The sequence below is a fragment of the Oryctolagus cuniculus genome, chromosome 14, assembly GCF_051225735.1.
Source record: "Oryctolagus cuniculus isolate XC-2025 breed Fujian yellow rabbit chromosome 14, ASM5122573v1, whole genome shotgun sequence".
NCBI classification, from domain to species: Eukaryota; Metazoa; Chordata; class Mammalia; order Lagomorpha; family Leporidae; genus Oryctolagus; species Oryctolagus cuniculus.
This window is the reverse complement of record NC_142880.1, coordinates 73,003,695-73,022,730: the sequence shown is the minus strand read 5'-3', so window position 1 is coordinate 73,022,730 and position 19,036 is coordinate 73,003,695.

Sequence of the window (19,036 nt, the reverse complement as noted above, 5' to 3'; positions counted from 1 at the left end):
GTATATTATTCATTGTAATCCTTACAAAACCTTCTCGGGTTGAGACTAGTATTCTTCTCATATTAGCAATGAAGAAATGAGGATGTAGAGAGAACTAATAAATGGCCCAACTGTAACGTTCCAAAAAAACCCAGGCTCTTGGTACTCACATGATCCTGCCTCCTTTTGATGAATATGACTATTTCAGTCTATAAAATAATAACTAGAATTCTTCAAGCATTTGTACATATTGGATTTCAGAACTCTGAGTGTTAACGTATTATTTTTTAACTTTATGTAATATGTAATAAAACTGATGTTTATTGCAGCTTCCTGATGTGAAAAACAAAACAAAACAGAAAAACAAGTTTCAGTTTTGATTAATCAACTGGGGGCAGCTTAAAGAGACCCTCAGCTCAGGAGGCATTTTTATCATCTTCAAATGATTTAATGTGTTTTGATGATTATTTTTGACACTTTGAATAATTAACAAAGACATTGATAATTTCTGAAAGGGATAAGATATGCTCTTTCCCAAATGATGAGAAAATTTTAAAGGCTTAATATATGTCTGTAATCTGGATAGTTAGTGGCCAAAAAGTCACGTACTGGGGTACCATTTGAAAGGAGGGGAAAAAACTCACCAAAATAATTCATCAGACATTTGAATGGCCATGATTGTATTTTGATTTATAAATTGCATTAATTTGGAAGTTTTATTAATCTTTCAAATAACCAAAGTGGTGCTTATAAAGTAAGTATACATATGATACATATGTATATATAATATATATTAGTTATAGATATTTAATGAAAAATACTTTTACATAAATCAAATACAATCTTGATAATGAGTAGTAATGATTTGCCAAATAAATATGGTGATTACCACATTGCTTTCCTGTGAAAATGATATTGGGATGTTCATATAACTATTATGTGCTCATACTCCTACCTCTATTTTTGCCTGTTTACAAAGAATCAGGAAGCTTACATGTATTTTTCTCCATTCTATCTTTTGCACATAGTCAAGTCTCTGGCATGTAGTAAGGATGCAATAAACATGATTGATTGAGTATTTAGATCTAAGGCAAAGATTTATAGAAAGTACATAATGTGTTCATTCTAAATTTGTAGAATTTGCACTGTATTTTGAGAAGAAAATATTTTCATCATGTGGTTCAGTTGTCCTCCCTGCACTCAATCAGTGTTATCTATTTTTTTATTATCTATTTTTTAAATGTCCTTCCAAGGAATATTTTTATCAATCTACAAGAAATATTACATATATTCTAAAATATTTTTTCAAACCAAAATAATAGTGTATTCTATGTCAGCTAGACAAATTTTAGGGTATGGAATTTAGCTAGATAATTTAAGGAGAAAGGTTCTGATTAAAAGATATAAATAGTTTCCAGAAACATTGTAAAGTGTGAAGAAACAAACTTTAGGTTGAAATTCCAGGGATAATCCTAAAGCCACACTCATCTACAGATATAACTTCAAGGAAAAGGTTTATTGGCTTCAGTGATGAAGCCACACCCAAACTGTTGATCCCAGTGCCACCATATCTGTGTCTGGATTCTAGCTGCCCGGTATCACTCCTCTGCCCATCTTGAGGTAATTTCAGGTTATGTTCACGTTTCACCATCAGGATTGGTTATAAGCAGGGTCTTAGGTGAATGCATCTCACCACTAAGACCCAAATCATATTTGAAACTGTAACTGTTAGGTATCAAGAAAACATTTTTCTTAGGTTTTTATGTTCTAATCCTTATTTTTGTTTTTGGTTTTATTTTACATTTCCAATTAACAATATATATTGAGGCTTATTCTATATAGCATTGAATACCATATCAATCTTATGGATTCATAGGAGTCCAAAAGATGGCTTTACCATGATTCATTTCATCTACTCCAGTTGAACAACTAGGTTGTTTTTAATCTTTTCAATCAACAAGAAAAGCAGAAGTAAATAACTCTGTATCTGCATTACTCATGTTTTCTGTTTGTACTTGAGAATATTTCTGAGAAGAACACCAAAAGTGGCATTCCTGGTTTCAAGTGCAGACCCCTATGTGCCTATGTACCCTCAATTCATGACTACAGAGAAGTTAAACTTTTGTAGATGGACCTTTCCTTAGTGGGAGAAGCAATCCAGCAGACACACAAATCCCTTTCTCTGTGTTCCTGGACTGATCTAAGCAGCAGCTGTTTAGATGATCTTTTGCAAGATTGTCAAGTAAGAGCTTGAATAATCAGGGAAGGGCACTATGGTGGAGTGAGTTAAGCTGCCACTTTGGATTGCTGCATGCCATATTGTAGTGCCTCGTGCTACTCCACTTCCAGTACAGCTTTCTGATAATGCACATGCTGGAGATAGCAGATAATGGTACAAGTACTTGGGTCCCTGCCATTCACATGGGAGACCTGGATGGAGTTCCTGGCTCTCAGCTTTGACCTGGCCCAGTCCTAGCTATTGCAGGTATTTAGAGAATGAATCAGCAGGCAGATTTCTCTCTCTCTCTCTCTCCTCTCTCTCTCTCTCTCTCTCCCTGTCCCCCTCTCTCCCTCTCTTCCTCTCCCCCTCTGCCTTTCATATAAATAAAAATAAATGAGAGAGAGAGAGAGAATGAGCATCAAATTTTATTTGATACTACTTGCTTACAAGTGACCCAGTAGGGACCTTACCTCACTTCTCAGTCCTATTCCCCATCAACTTGAATCTCATTACCTGTGATCCCAGTTTTAAGAAAGTAGATATATCTTTGCTTCACATTCTTCCTTTTGGGTAATACAGTGTAAGCAGGAGACATATGATCAACAAAGTCTAATATATCAAATGATGACACATGTCATAAAATAAAGAAGAAGGTCAAAGCTGCCATTTGGCAGTGTGGTAATGGCTGTGGTTTGTGTTCCAAATCCCCCCATCAGGACAAAGTACCCATCCTCCCAACTGATGGGAGTGTTGGCAGCAGTGGCGTCTCAGTCGAGCCTCTTTCTGAGAATTACCCTCAGTTGAAGACACCCATCTTCAGGGCCACACTCCTGCTCTTAATCCTAAGAACACATCTGTTCCAATTTCAGTGTTAAAATTATTCAATGTTCCTTATTAAAATGATAGTAAAGGCAGTTTAAACATATTAATACTTAGAAAAACATAAAGTTGACAATGCTATCTCTAGCTATGATTAGTATTGTGGTGGTGTTTCTATTAAACTTTTAAAAAATTAGATGTCTAGAAATTTGTAGTGGTAAAATTTTGTGTCTTTAAATGGTAATGACAAGATAAGTCACTTATTGAATGGTTCCTCATTTATGACTTTATAACTTAGCTTCTAAACTATTTAAAATATGTAAAGAACAAGGTGCATAAGATGATGTAAATATGAGATTTTCTCAGACTTGAATATTTACAGCATCATAAGACTAATTTGCAATTCATTGAGCTTAGGGTTGGCATCCTTAGCATTGATGCCTTCGATGATTTTAAGCTAAGAGAAACAGTACTGGATTTACAGTACAATAAGCATGAATGGGAAGAGAAATATGCAACAGTCAGAAAATGCAGCAGAGCAGTTATTATGTCCTTGTGATTTGATAGTGTTTTCAGACTTCCTGGAGTTAAACTCCTCTGGAATCGGTTTTCACCTATGGGGCCTGAGACAGATTGTGGCAAATCTGACAAGGCTCCCTGGAGACCATGATGCTCTCAGTCACCATATGGCCTGAAAGGACTCTTCATATGTTACACTATTCTGCAATAGGGACTTGTAGCTAATCTTTAGAGTACATTCTTAATCCCATGAACCTAATTATCTGTGAAGGACAGTTTAAGGGGTCCTCCTTAAAATTATTCATATGAGTCCATGTACTTTTATCATGGGGCATATATAACTCTCATTATACAGTGATTGCATTTTGGCTTGGAGAATGTTCTAAGAAGGATTAAAGGATTACTCATCTCCATGGTGATCTGTGAACCCATTGTTGATCATAAACACAAATGTATCCAACTCATTCACATTTTCAGAATACCTTAGCTTTCACATATGTGATAAATGTTCATGTTTCACATTGGCCATAGAGAAACACTGAAGTCCTTGCTAGAGACTTATATAAAATAAGTGCTTTCTGAATTTATAATTTTTTGCTCTAATGTTATATTTTGCCATATAATTAAGAGCTATATTGATTCGGTTTCAACCTTTTCTTCACAAGATTGCTTGGAATTGCCTTTCTATATGTAGGCGTGGGCTCAGTGGTGATTGCTCTTTTTCAATTTTTGTAGCTGATATTGTGATTCTAGCTCAACTGTCATGAAACGTGATATATGGATGAAAAGAAGCTAGGCTTCCATGTTAAGATAATTCAGAATAACAACATAATGACAAATGACTCTATTCTTTAATATGCAGATATTCAAATCATAGGAGGAAAAAAGAAAACAATAGTCTCACATGTATCAAATGGTTGATTAAACTTTGTGAAAACATGTTACACCTCAGTAAAATTTCAGCAATCTCTTAACACGTATACTTACGGTACACCAGTTATAATAAACATTGCTCACAAAAAAGTTTGTATGCTTGTGATGCTCTGTTGGAGTTACAAATATAATTTGAGTTAGAGTATATTTCAAAATATAAACGAAGTTGAAATATTTAAAATCTTTTCTTTTTTGTAATTTTTATTAATATAAATAGAATAGACTTCATGGATTTCATAGACACAATTCTTACAAGATAGTCCTTCTTCCTCCCTTCCTCTCAGTATTAATTTATTTTATAATTTATGGAGCAATGCATTATAAATGCTATATTATGAAATTAAACCCTCAGAAATATTGGGGTTAAGGAAAACAGCTATCTTTAAAGACAATGCATGGTATTACATTGGCTAGTGTAGCAAGTAAGACCCCAGAATATCAGCTGAATAGGGGCTAGCACAAGCACAATGGCTGCGTCAGGGATTCCTTCAGACAAAACAAGTGATTTTAGACAAGAGAGCACTCAGTGACAGATCTGGAACTAAATCATTGCAGACGTCACTTAGACACTTTGTTCCACCTCTACTTTTTAAAATGAACCCTTAATAGGTTCATTTAGTAATGGGCTGAAAAGGGGGGGAAATGTCCTGAACCCCAGCTGCACGGCTCATTCACCTGTGCAAACAACTTGAACTTGACTTCTCTCCAAATGGTTTCCTAGTAATCTTCCCAAAGTACGGCTGCTATATATAAAACATGAATTATAGTAGAGAAGGTCCTGCTGTGTTGTGAATCACAGTGCACTCGACCACACTTGAGCAGGTTGTAGGATGAAAAGAATAAAACGTGTGCAAAGCCTCCTTCTTTCCCTTTCGCCAGCTGGTAAAGTCAACGCACGGCAGCTTCCTGTATTGCTTTCTTCTGTGTTCAACTGTACCAGATACAACCTGTCTCATTCCCTCGCCACCTTTTAGTATAAAAATAAATGGTAAGAACATCATTCCTTTCTTGAGACACTGGGGCCAAATCAATTGCCTAATCAAGTGAAAACAAAACATCTGTGGTGTATGAAAGGGAGGGTGGCTTTCTCTGGAGATTTTTATAAACTGATTAAGTCAGGGCACTGCTAATCCTCTATCCTGCACTTCAGATGTTACATTGACAAGGAAGATTAGGATGAAAAGATAATGGTTATGTCACCAGCATGCAATAAACAATCTGAGAAGTGCCTGCAGAGGCTCAGAAATGTTCCCATTACAAATGTAAATGTGAACTTTAGCTCCTGGGCTAGAGGATTCTATAAGAGAAGGCTGCCTCTGTGTCAAAAAGATACAAAGAGAAGGAGAGAAAAACAGTAAAAAGACTTTATTCTAATAGCATAAAGTGCTAATTTCCATGTGCTTATTATGTTACATTTAAGATATGTGAATTTGGTCTAATAACATCTATATGACTTACTTGGAAAACTGTTATGGAAACTAAATTGGATGATGTTTGGGAACATAAATGGTTCATGTGTGTGGCTAGACTGTACCAAATTCTTGAGAAACTAATTCGGAGAGAATAAATCTCCCATCAGTGTTGCTCACAAGATCCAGGTTATGCATTAGAAGGAAACTTTTCATGGAGTAATCTGACATAGGGTTTCAGTTCATACACATCTGTTCAGCTAGACCTAAGCTCATATGCTCCACATGAAAAATGCCTCAAGCGACAAAATGCACTGAAAATTCACTTTTACATTAGAAGATACTTTTAATCTAACATTATTTCTATCTTTTGATCCTACACCAAATATTTAGAAAGATACTAAGTTTTCAGAGACATTTTAAACTTGAAGCAAGCAAGAAAATATAAGAATAAAATGACATTATTATAAAAATGGTCATTTCAAATTATTGCATGCATTCTGGTAAAAAAAGGATGAATAAAAGTCTAATTTTGTCATTTTCTTCTGATCCTTCAATAATGAAGGAAATAGAAAAAATAAAATTGCAAACATCACGCTAAAAACAAATACTGAGGTACATAAGATGGAAAATGAAAAATGCAATGCTGTGGCTATTTTTCTCAGGGGAAAAGACACCTTATGTGAGAAAATAAATCCTTTTTCCTGAGCCTGAGAACTTTACAGCCTGGTAAGAAAGAAGCAGGAGCAAATAGAGAATAACAACCCAATGTAAAAAGTGCTCTGAATTGAAAAACAAAAAGGCTCATAGGGTGATATGGAGAATATAGGAGAAACAAAATGCTAGTATTCATGAATCAAGAAAGGAAGAGATGAGGTTTTATGTTAGTTTTTTAAATATAAAGCAAAATTACTGGAGCAAAGATGATAGAATTTCAGACAGAGGGTAGGGTATTCTATTCTACGGATGCATGAAATGCTGTGGCTGCTTTGATAGTTTGCTGTTACTGGACCCCAGGGAGTGAGAAGGGACTTCAAAAACATTGCATATCCACACAAGGTTTAAATCATGAAAAACTGCAGTACCTTGCCATGTCATTAGAATTTTTGCTGAGAATTTATGTGTCGTCAAGTGGTAGGCATAAGATATTTGTTGAATGAATATGTGAAAGGCTCTTCATTGGGCAGAGAGGTTGAAGGTGTACATAACAGGACGATTTAGGAGCTGGTTGCCTGATTTACGCAAACAATGAGTAGTACGAGCAGAGGAAGGGGCCATGGGACATACGTGTAGACCACAGTTTCAGTTGTAATGGAGGCAGAATCAGAGGTGTAAGGTGGCAAATTACTTCTGGGACCTCAGAGTTCAATAGTCTTTGGCAAAAGTGAAAAAAAAAAAAAAGATCTTTATTCTAGGCAGCTCTGAACTGGCTAGTAGAAGTAGAAGACAACACTTTGAAAATGGAAAGGTGTTTGTTTCTCTGACTTGATGGAACCCATGTACCAAGGAAGAGGGCTTAGAACAGAGGAAGGGCCAGAATTCAACCCCTACTTCTCATCTCACCTAAATACCTGGCTGCAGTGTGCGAACTACATAACCTTCCACAGTAGTCTCAGTGGGTGGGATCATTTTCATATGTCTGACTTAAATCATTTCATCCTTGGGCTGTAATTCATTAAGGGGGAGAAAATTGCTTAGAAGACTAGCTATAGCAGGAAGAGTAAGGTTTGCTTTTGACAGCGAATTGGGTGTGTTTGGGGGACATTCAAATGAGGATATCTTGATTCCCATTCAAAATAAGAATATTCAGTTTAGGAAAGTGATATAAAATTTAGGAACTATGATTTTGCAAGCAGCAAATAAATACTGGGGTGAGGTACCTCCAAGTCGACTGTTAAGGACTAATTTTGGAAGGATGTGATTGAAATGGAGATAATGGACACTCAGAGATAATGGAATTGGACTGAACAAAACCAAAAATGAGAGAACTACGCTCATAAACTGTAGTAAAAGAAGGACAGACAAAAGAATTCGGGGTGATTTACCCCCTTAGAAGTAATTAGATTTTGTCTAAGTGCTATGATCTGAATGTTTATGTCTCTGTAAAACTCATATGATGAGATCCTAATCCCTAAGATAATAGTATTGACTAGCGGGGCCTTTGAGACTCAGTTATGAACTTAATTTTCTTTCCTTTCTTTCTTTTCTTCCTTCCTCCCACCCTGTCACCTCCCTCCCTCCCTTTCTCCCTCTCTTCTTTTCTCTTTCTCTTAAAGATTTTATTTATTTATTTGAGAGGTAGAGCTATAAACTGAGAGAGGGAGAGACAGAGAAAAAGGTCTTCCATCTGCTGGTTCATTCCCCAAGTGACCACAATGGCCATAGCTGGGCCGATCAGAAGCCAGGATCCCAGAAACTCCTTGTTCTCCTGTGCTGGTACAGGGGCCTAAGCACTTAGTCCATCTTCTATAGCTTTCACAGGCCATAAGCAGAGAGCTGGATAGGAAGAGGAAGAGCTCGGACATGAACTGCTGCTGATATGGCATGCTGGCACCACAAGCAAAGGCTTAGCCTACTATGCCACAGTGCTGGCCCCAGAAATCGGGTTTCTTATAAAGGAGACCACAAAGAGACCCCTCCCTCCACCCTGTGAGGAAGCAGATTCTACGTGTGAGCCAGAACCAGGCTCTCACCGAACACTAATTCTTCATTGGATCATGGATCTCCAAGTCTCCTAATCTGTGAGAAGTAAATTTCTCCTGTTGATAAGCTACTCAGTTCTTGATATTTTTAACGACAGCCTGAAAAATCTAAGACACTATGAAAAGAAATATTTAGTATGATGACAGATGCAATAGGCATGTTGGGGGGGTTAATTTTGTCTTCGAGTTGGAGAGTTCAGATTATGCTGAACAAATGTGAAGTATTTTGTTCTTATTTTTAAATGGGAGAGAGTCCAGATTACTTGAGATGCTACAACTCTATTTTTTTTCATTCATTTGTATCATAAAAGCATATTAAAATGAAAATTTCTGTTCAGTTCTCCCTTTTGCATGCTTCAGTTCCAGCTAAATGATAGAAAATGACTTTCATTTTGGGAATTACAGTAATATAACCCTAAGATCCTGTGAAAAATTTTGATATTGAACGTTTCTCCATGAATTCATTTTTTTTTACTCTGCTACACTCACTGTGTATTTATAAGCTGTGGAGAGAAACTATGTAAGGACTGTATGGTAGCTTCCGAGTCAGCTTCCAGTGCATCCTGCTTTCCAGTGTTCCCATCCTCATGCAGTTCCCTCCCATACGCTGCCAGGGTGGCCTGCAGGATCAGACTCCAGCTCTGAGGTCTGCAGAAGTGATGTATACAACTTCTGAGACTGGGTTAGGAAAGAGTAGGACGTCCCTTTCTTGAATCAGTCCTTCTCAGAAAGGCAGCAACGCTGTCACGAGCAGCCCTGTGGATGAGGAACTGAGGACTGCCAGCTCTCCCCGTGGGCGGCGTGGCTGTGGACTTTTCCGGCACTGGTGGAGCTTTCTTTGCAGTGACTGCAGCCAGTGATGACAGCTTCACAACAACCTCTCGAGGGAATCCTGCCCAAGAACATCCATCAGAGCTCTTGACCTTGAAACTTGTATAAAATAACAAGGGTGTGTAGGTTGTAAAGTTTTGGCATAGTATATTATATATAGTATTAGCTATTTAATACATACTGAGAGGCCGGTACCTCGGATCACTGGGCTAATCCTCCGCCTTGCGGCGCCGGCACACCGGGTTCTAGTCCCGGTCGGGGCGCCGGATTCTGTCCCGGTTGCCCCTCTTCCAGGCCAGCTCTCTGCTGTGGCCAGGGAGTGCAGTGGAGGATGGCCCAGGTGCTTGGGCCCTGCACCCCATGGGAGACCAGGAGAAGCACCTGGCTCCTGCCATCAGATCAGCGTGGTGTGCCGGCCGCAGCACGCCGGCCGCGGCAGCCATTGGAGGGTGAGCCAATGGCAAAAAGGAGACCTTTTTCTCTGTCTCTCTCTCTCACTGTCCACTCTGCCTGTAAAAAAAAATACATACTGAGATCACCTCAATTTTGATTCACTAATCAACTCCTTTCTTGAAAAAAAAAAAAAAAAGAAAATCTATCAGATAACCAATATATAATGCGGATTTAAAATATGAAATTATGTTTACTCTATTTGTTTTTTTAAAAGATTTATTTATTTATTTATTTGAAAGTCAGAGTAACACAGAGAGAGGAGAGGCAGAGAGAGAGAGAGAGGTCTTCCATCTGATGGTTCACTCCCCAATTGACTTCAATGGCTAGAGCTGCGCCAATCTGAAGCCAGGAGCCAGGAGCTTCTTCTAGGTCTCTCATGTGGATACAGGGACCCCAGGAGTTGGGCCATCTTCTATTGCTTTCCCAAGCCCTAGCAGAGAGGTGGATCAGAAGTGTAGCAGCTGGGTCTTGAACCCGGCGCCCATGTGGGATGCCGGCACTTCAGGCCAGGGTGTTAACCCACTGCGTTACCGCACTGGCCCCTATTTGTTCTTTTTTTGAAAGCAAAGCCTTTGTTTCTATAGCTGACTCACATTAGCTGTCTCTCTGTGTACTTTTTATTTCACTTTTTATTTTTAATTGACAAACAATAATTTATGAAGCACAACATGCCATGCACATGTGTAAATATTTTAAAAAGCTTAACGTGTTCATCCCCTCAAATACCAATTTTTTTTATTAAGAGCATTTAAAAATCTACTTCTTTGGACATTTTGAAATATGTAACATAATACTATTAAATGTGGTTGCCATATTATACAGTTCATCATGAAAATGTGTTCCTCCTACCTGCCAAACCTTTCTACACTCTGATCAACATCTTCTCTCCCCCAGCTTCTGATAACCACCATTCTGTTCTTTACTTGTGTAAAGTTTGTGAAGTTCAACTTTTTAGTTTCACATATTAAGTGACACATGTGGTATTTTTCTTCTATGTATGGCCTATTTCACTTAGCATAATGTCAATTTATTCTTTAAGACCAAAATAACTTTTTTGCTTAGAATTCTGTTTTACTTCATCAAATTCAAGGATTTAGGTTAGTCTTTACATCTTCTTAATCTCCTCCATTAGTTTATTGATTTAGTCTTCAACCATTACCTAGGAGTTTGATTCTCTAGTGCCTCTTTCTCCCACTTTGGGAATGGGTGACTTCTTTTTCCCAGTGCTGTCAGTGGGGCTGATGCCTTCAGGCAGGCTGTAGGGTTCTGAAGTCTTGAGACATATAAAGATGATTTAAACACAGTTAAAAGGGAAATGCTCCCAACATTCTTTCCCCTTGTTTCTTAACTTTCTCTCTAGACTTTTTCTTTTTCTTCCCACTGCTGTTCCAGGCTTCTTGATTTTTCCCTTTAAATTATATTGCTTTTTTAAGTGAAGTCAGGAGCCTTATGCTTGCCATTTTTGCAGTCTTCCACGTAATAGATGAACAGACCACAGGAAGGCACACAGATATCATCTTTCCCTGGCCTTTGTTTGCAAAGAGAATCATAAGACTGCTGAGGCATTTGTCACATGGTCAAAACAAACAAACAAACAAACAAATAGGAGTGGAGCAGTGGCTAAGTCACCACTTAGGACCTCCACAGCTCTGGTCTGAGTGTCTGGTTCAAGTCTTGGTCACTCTGCTTCTGGCCTTGCTTCCTGCTGACATGCACCCTGGGAAACAGCAGATGATGGCTCAATTACTTAGGTACTTGCAACCTATATTTGAGATTTGGATAGAGTTTCTAGTGCCTGGATTAAGGCTGCCCCGTCCTTGACTGTTATGGGCATTTAAGGAATGAAGACAGACTCCATCTGTCTCTCAAATAAAAGCAAAAGTAACAAACACATGTATCTTTATATATGTGTGTGCATATATAATACAGATATATAATTGGCCTTCTGTATCAGCAACTTCTACATTTCTAGATTCAATCAATTATTGGTTGAAAGTATTCCAAAAAATACTGCATCTGTATTGACTTTGTTCTTACTATTTCTCTTAAACAATGCAGCATAACAACTATTTACATAGCATTTGCATTGTATTAGCTGTTATAAGTAATCTAATGATGACTTAAAGTATAGGAAGTAGTATGTACATGGATTATGCTATGCCATTTTCTATAAGGGATTTGAGCATCTGTGGATTTGGGTACCCATCCCCACAGATACTGTAGGATGAGTGTGGATATAAGCACTCACACTCACATACTTTGATTCATCTATATACCTGTATATAATTATCTCTAAACATCAGCTTTTAATATAATTTTTATGAAAATATAAAAATATATAAAAATTATATGACTTGATGCCTAAAATAAATGTACTGTTCTATTCAATTTAAATTCATAGGACAATATGGGCAGCCTAAAGTTTTTATCAAGCTAATTGTATTTTACCCAAAAAAAAAAACTTTTTGATTGGTGACTTAGGTTAAGTATAGTTTTTAAATGGTAGGTTCAAATCAATGCATGTGTATCATGTGCAGAGTAATTCTCAATTGTTATAAAAATTATGTCCATTATGCTACTTGCTGGGATTCCAGTAATCATCTAAATTCCATAAAACTTGAATTTTCAAATTATCCTCAGTAATTTAAATGTGTTATTAGGCCTTTCATGAAGCATTTTTCTTCTTTGAAGAAAACAAGCTAAGTTTCTCAAAAGCACTGCAGGGATAAGTTATAAGTGACTTTCACTTGTAATTTGCAGATGCTGTAATAGGAATTTTCCTTTTACCTCCATCTAAGTCCAACTATTTTGCATGCTAATTTGCAAGTAAAAAGTTTCTTTAGAAGTTGATGTAGAAGGTTGTGAGGATTTTAAAGTATTTAAAGTGTATTTTTACAAAAGTCAGAAATTGGTCATGAAAATCAATATCTGATATATGACAAAAAAGGAAGGAATATATAGAGAAGAATACATTAGAGTGTATAAACATATTTTATTGGACATCCTACATTTTAGAAGCAGTAAATAACATCCCTAGTGGTTTGCATAATTCATACAAAACATGCATATTTTAGTCTCTAATTTAAGTTTGGTAATATAAATGTTGAAATGTGAACAAATAATCTACAAAGGGTAAACAGTATCCAGATTTCTGGCCCTTATAATATCGATGATTTAGATGAGACATGTGAGGCAGTGAGTGTCCTAGTGTTATAAAAAGGATGAGGTGGCATTGTCATATACCAATAAAGGTCCATGGCTGTAGTACTCATCCTTGAGGATACTTATTTTCTTTTAAAGATTTATTTTATTTTTTTGAAAGACAGAGTTACAGAGAAAGAGACAGAGAGAGGTCTTCCATCTGCTGGTCCACTCCCCAGATGGCCACGATGGCTGGAGCTGTGGTGATCCGAATGCAGGAGCCAGGAGCTTCTTCCAGGTCTCCCACATAGCGGCAGGGGCCCAAGGACTTGGGACATCTTCTACTGCTTTCTCAGGCCATAACAGAGAGCTAGATCAAAAGAGGAGCAGCTGGAAGTAGAACTGGTGCCCATATGGGATGCCCACCTTCAGGCCAGGGCCTCCCACATGGGTGCAGGGGCCCAAGGACTTGGGCCATCGTCGGCCCTTCAGAGATACTTATAAAAAAGTAGAGTAGAAAAGTTTAACTTCCACACTGCTGTAAGAAATAGAAGAATTTAAATCTGTATTGTCATGTACAAAGAGTCCTTAAACCAAATGAGAGATGCTTAACACATTTCCTACTCAGATCTGGAACAAAGACAAGGATGTCCACTTTCACCATTCTTATTCAATGTAGTACTAGAAGTTTAGCAAGAGAAATTAGGGATGAGAAAGAAATAAAGGACCTCAAAAGTGGAAAATTGGAAGTCAAATTATCCATGTTTTCAGAAGACATAATGTTTTACTTGGAAAAATCTAAACACTCCACCAAAAAGCTGTTAGAATTGATAATCTAATTCACTAAGTTGCAGGGTAGAAAAATAAACATACAGAAAACAGCAGATTTTGTATGCTGATGATGAACTCACAGAGAAAGTAATCAAGAAGGAAATCCTTTTTACAATAGCCACACACATCAAAATCAAATATTTGGCAGTATTTTAAATGTATTTTATGTATTTTAAGGGCAGAGTTACAGACAGAGTGAGGGAGAGATGGAGAGAGAGGCCTTTCATCGACTGGTTCACTCCCCAAATGGCTGTAAAGGCTGGAGGTGGGCAGATCTGAAGCCAGGAGCCAGAGGCTTCTTCTAGGTCTCTCATGTGGGTGCAGGGATACAAGCACTTAAATCTATCTTCTACTGCTTTCCCAGGCCATTAGCAAGGAGCTGGGTTGGAAATGGAGCAGCCTGGACTTGAACTGGCACCCAAGTGGGATGCTGGCTCTTCAGGTGGAGGCTTAAGCTACTACACCATAGTGCCACTTGCAGTAAATTTAACCAAAGAAGTGAAAGATCTCTACAATGAAAATTATCAAACACTGATGAAAGAGATCATCAAGGACACAAAAATATCAAAGATATTCCTTGTTCATAGATCCAAAGAATCAATATCATTAAAATGTGTGTACTGTCTAAATTAACCTATAGATTCAATGCAATCCCTATCAAAACACCAATGACATTCTTTAAAGAAGTAGAAAAAGCAATCGTGAAATTTATATGGAATCACAAAAGACCCATAATAGTCAAAATGTTCCTTAACAAGAAAAATCAAGCTCAAAACATCACAATACTGCAAAGCATATTAAAAGCTATAGTATTAAAACAGCATGTTACTGGCATAAAAACCAATACATAAATCAATGAAATGGAATAGAGAGCCTAGAAATTAAATCACATATATATACAGCCTACTGATTTTTGACAAAAGTGCTCAGATCATACAGTACTGGCAAATCTGGATGTATATATGTAGAAGAATGAAATTAGATCCATACCTCTCAGTATATATAAAATCAACTCAAGTTGAATCAAAGACCTGAGACTATGAAGTTACTGGAAGAAAACGAATGGGAAACACTTCAACACATTGGTGTAGGGGATGATTTATTGGACAAGATTGCTAAAACACAAGCAACAAAAGCAAAACTAATCAATGGGATTATATCAAACTCAGAAGCTTTTGCACAGCAAATGAAATGATCAACAGAGAGAAGAGACATACCACAGAATGGGTAGCTACTTATCCCAGTTGAGAAATGGGCAAAGGATTTTGATAGACAGTTCTCAAAAGAAGAAATACAAATGGCTAACAAATGTATGAAAAAATGCTCGACATCACTAACCATCAAGGAAATGTAAATCAAAACCTCAGTGAGACATCACCTCACCCCTATCAGAGTGGCTAAAATCCAAATCACAGAGAGTAACAAATGCTGGCAAGGATGTGGATAAAGGGGAACATTTCACACTGTTTTTGATAATGTACATTAGTTCAGCCACTGTGGAAAACATGTGGCAATTTCCTTTTTTTTTTAAAGACTTATTTATTAATATGAAAGTCAGAATTACACACAGAGAGGAGAGGCAGAAAGAGAGAGAAAGGTCTTCCATCCCCTAGTTCATTCCCCCAACTGACCTCAGTGGCTGGAGCTGTGCCAATCTGAAGCCAGGAGCCAGGAGCCAGGAGCTTCTTCCAGGTCTCCCACGTGGGTGCAGGAGCCCAAGGACTTGGGTCATCTTTTACTGCTTTCCCAGGCCATAGCAGAGAGCTGAATCAGAATTGGAGTTGCTAGGACTTGAACTGGCGCCCATATGGGATGCCAGCACTGCAGGTGGCAGCTTTACTTGCTACACCACAGCGCCAGCTTGATATTTCTTTAAAAAACTAGTAATAGACTTGTCATATGATCCAGCAATTCGATTACTGGGTATATACTTAAAAGACTTGAACACAATGTGTAAGAGATACCTGCACCACCATGTTTATAGCAGCACTATTCACAATAGCTAAAATTTGGAGTCACCAGGGTGTCCATTATCAGATGAATGGATAAAGAAAATGTGATATATATACACAATGGAATATCACTCAGATATAACAAAAAGAATGAAATTCCATGTTTTGCAGCAAAATGGATGCGACTGTAGGACATCATGTTGAGTGAAATAAGCTGGACCCAGAAAGACAAATACTACATGTTCTCCTTTATTTGTGGGAGCTAAAAATTATAAACAAAAAAAGAAAAAAAAGTCTGTGTGTATCAATATTGCCCTATATATAATTTGTAAAACTTTGCTTTAGGGGCCAGCACTGTGGCGTAGTAGGTAAATAAAGTTGCTGCCTGCAGTGCGGGCATCCTTATGGGTGCCAATTAAAGTCCCGACTGCCCCACTTCCTATCCAGCTCTATGTTCTTAGAATTCTATCTACAAAGCACATTTAACCTGTTATTAAAATAAATTTTTTAAAATAGTAAGAGATGCTTAAAATCATCAGCTCTCCAATGACTTTGGACTAAGAATTAACATAGTTTGAATATCTCAAATGCCTGCTAATATAATCAATGCAAAAATGTCATGAAAATGAGTGCCAGCTTTGGAAGATACGCCCCATCATTCAGTTGCAGCAACTGAATCTGAGAGGTGAAATGACCATTCCAATGACATGCCACTAAGGAACTATCCAGAATGACTCTCCACCTACTAAAACTCCCAATTTCCTTGGGAGAACTGAAAGCAAATAAAAGTCCATGAAATGCACACAGAAATCGTAGAAAGAGAGCATATCTTCTTCACAGCACTGTTGCCTTATTTAAACATAGACATGATGTAAGTTCTCTATGAATACATTATTCCTACTACTGGAGTGAAAAAATCTCAAATAAAAAATGCTATTGTCATATGAAACTCAAAGGCCTAAAAAACTAAACTTTTCATCAATTAATTGGTGATTAGTTCATTGAATTTGATAAATATGAAGCTTTTGGGGTTGTATGAGATGTGTTACAGTGTGATGCTTTAGACTCAGGACCTAGAATCAGAGCAATAGGGTGCAAGTGGACAATGCTGTCAGACATGCTTCTGCACCCTGGAGAAAATTAGGAAACCTAATCATTCATTGAATCTTTTCTAAGATGAGGCAAGTAAAAGAACAGTTGGGGGAAGCAAGAAGCAGATGTGTAAGCATAGCTTTTTCCATCTATTAAGTAATCAGTAATTTGCTAGCTATTATTATTTAGAAGGATCCTTATAACCACTAGCATAAAAGATTGTATTTAAGCGACCATGGAGGAATTTTATTTTACCTTATTATTACATACTAAATCAACATAATTAAAATAGTTTTTTTTTCAGTTTGAAAATATGCATAATTTTAGGAAGAGAGCTAATTGATGAATGATATTTATTAAGAGTATACTTGTAAGAATTTCCACAAAATATAGTTAATAATATATTAGGAAATGTGTACACACATATGTGTATGTATATACAAACATATACACATTCATAAGTAAATGAAGAAACATTTGTTGTATTATTCTCCTAGATGCTTTACCTTTAAATGTAAACTTTAAATTCTGTTGAAGAAATTTTTCTGAAGCATGGACTATATTACATTAAAAGAAAACTAAATGTGAATTAGGGCTGAACCCCCCCCCCAATAATTGCCACGTTAATAATGACTGTATCTATGGCTATCACATGCAATATTTAGTAGCTGTGATTTGGTAGATTAACACAAGAAAGCTCTAAATGAATCAATTACATTTTTAACAAAGGAAATATATTTCTGCATTTTGCACTATAGCAATTTCCATAGATGGTAGCAATTTAAAACAAGGATTAATAATACAAATTTGAGTTTCCTGGAAGGGGTCCTCATGCCGTGTTTCTTTGCCATACAGTTCTCACAAACAATAGGCAACTATTCATTACTTTTACTATGTATTATTAGTACCTCAGCTTAAGACTGGGAAAGCAAGATCCTCTAAATTGGATATGGCCTAAGAGGCTTGAAAGAACAATGCTTCCAAATGATCCTCATTGTGTATCAGAAGTCCTGGTATGTCCAAGGAGAGCGTGAAGCTGAAGGTGGGCTGGAAAAGAACCCCAGGGGAATGCTCAGCGTCTTATCGCCCACTGACATACAATTACGAGGCTTTGATTCTGATCCATGACACAATCCATGATGATTACACTACTCAGAGAAGCCAAAAGACAGATGAAAATGCTTAATTTGCTTATTCTCAAATGTGGCAATTTGCCTAATGAATAAAATTGACTTCATAAAATGTCAAGGTGATCTTTTAGTTTCCAGTCTGGAGTATCAGCAGAGGCTTTGCCCCGGATTCCAGCGCTTGCAACTGTGGTGGATTCAAAGGGAGGTACATAGAATGTGACATGGCTCCTATCCTTCAAAATCAGGTCAAAACAAGCAGAATAGTTGGCCAGCACAAAGGTTTTGATAACAAGGAATAAGAGAGATTCTCAAATCCAGGTCAACCATGATTATCTCTGAACACCCGTAAAGAAGATATAGAAGTGCAGTTTATCCAACCATTGTCTTCCATTTTAGCATCTTTCAACAATGTATTACAGTCTTAGTGTCACATGAATCCTCTAAGTATGAAAAGAATAATTAATGTTTCTATTTGACATGACAGGAAAGCCCCAGAACATGGAGAGAGAAATTTGCTTACCTCCTTCCTGGTGGTGATAAACTTAGAAAAAACAGAGATTTTGAGTTGAGCCCAGAAGATTTTCTTCTGGAGCACTAAATGCCCAAGGTCACATTTCTCATCACTGGCAGAACCACAGTTTGCACCTGGATAGTTACACATCTATTTTAATGTTCCTGGAGATCACTTATGCCTTGAAGTAGCTTTCGGGTCTTGGAGGTGATTGCTCTTTGCAATGTATTTGCCACTGTTAACTGCCATGATTAGGCAGGAAAATAACTTCTCTATAGAAATTCATCCCTATGGCCATGAGGGTCCGCAGGAGTATTTATATATTTATATATATAATATTTTATTTTATTTATTTTTAAAGTTTTTATTAAAGAGAATACCTTTTTTTGCATTTCATTAAGAGACTGCATGGAATTGATTTATTATTAGCAGAAATTTTTTAAGGAGTTCAACAGACAATAAATGAGACTTGGGGCCATCTTATCAAATTAATTGATTTGAATAAAAATGAGA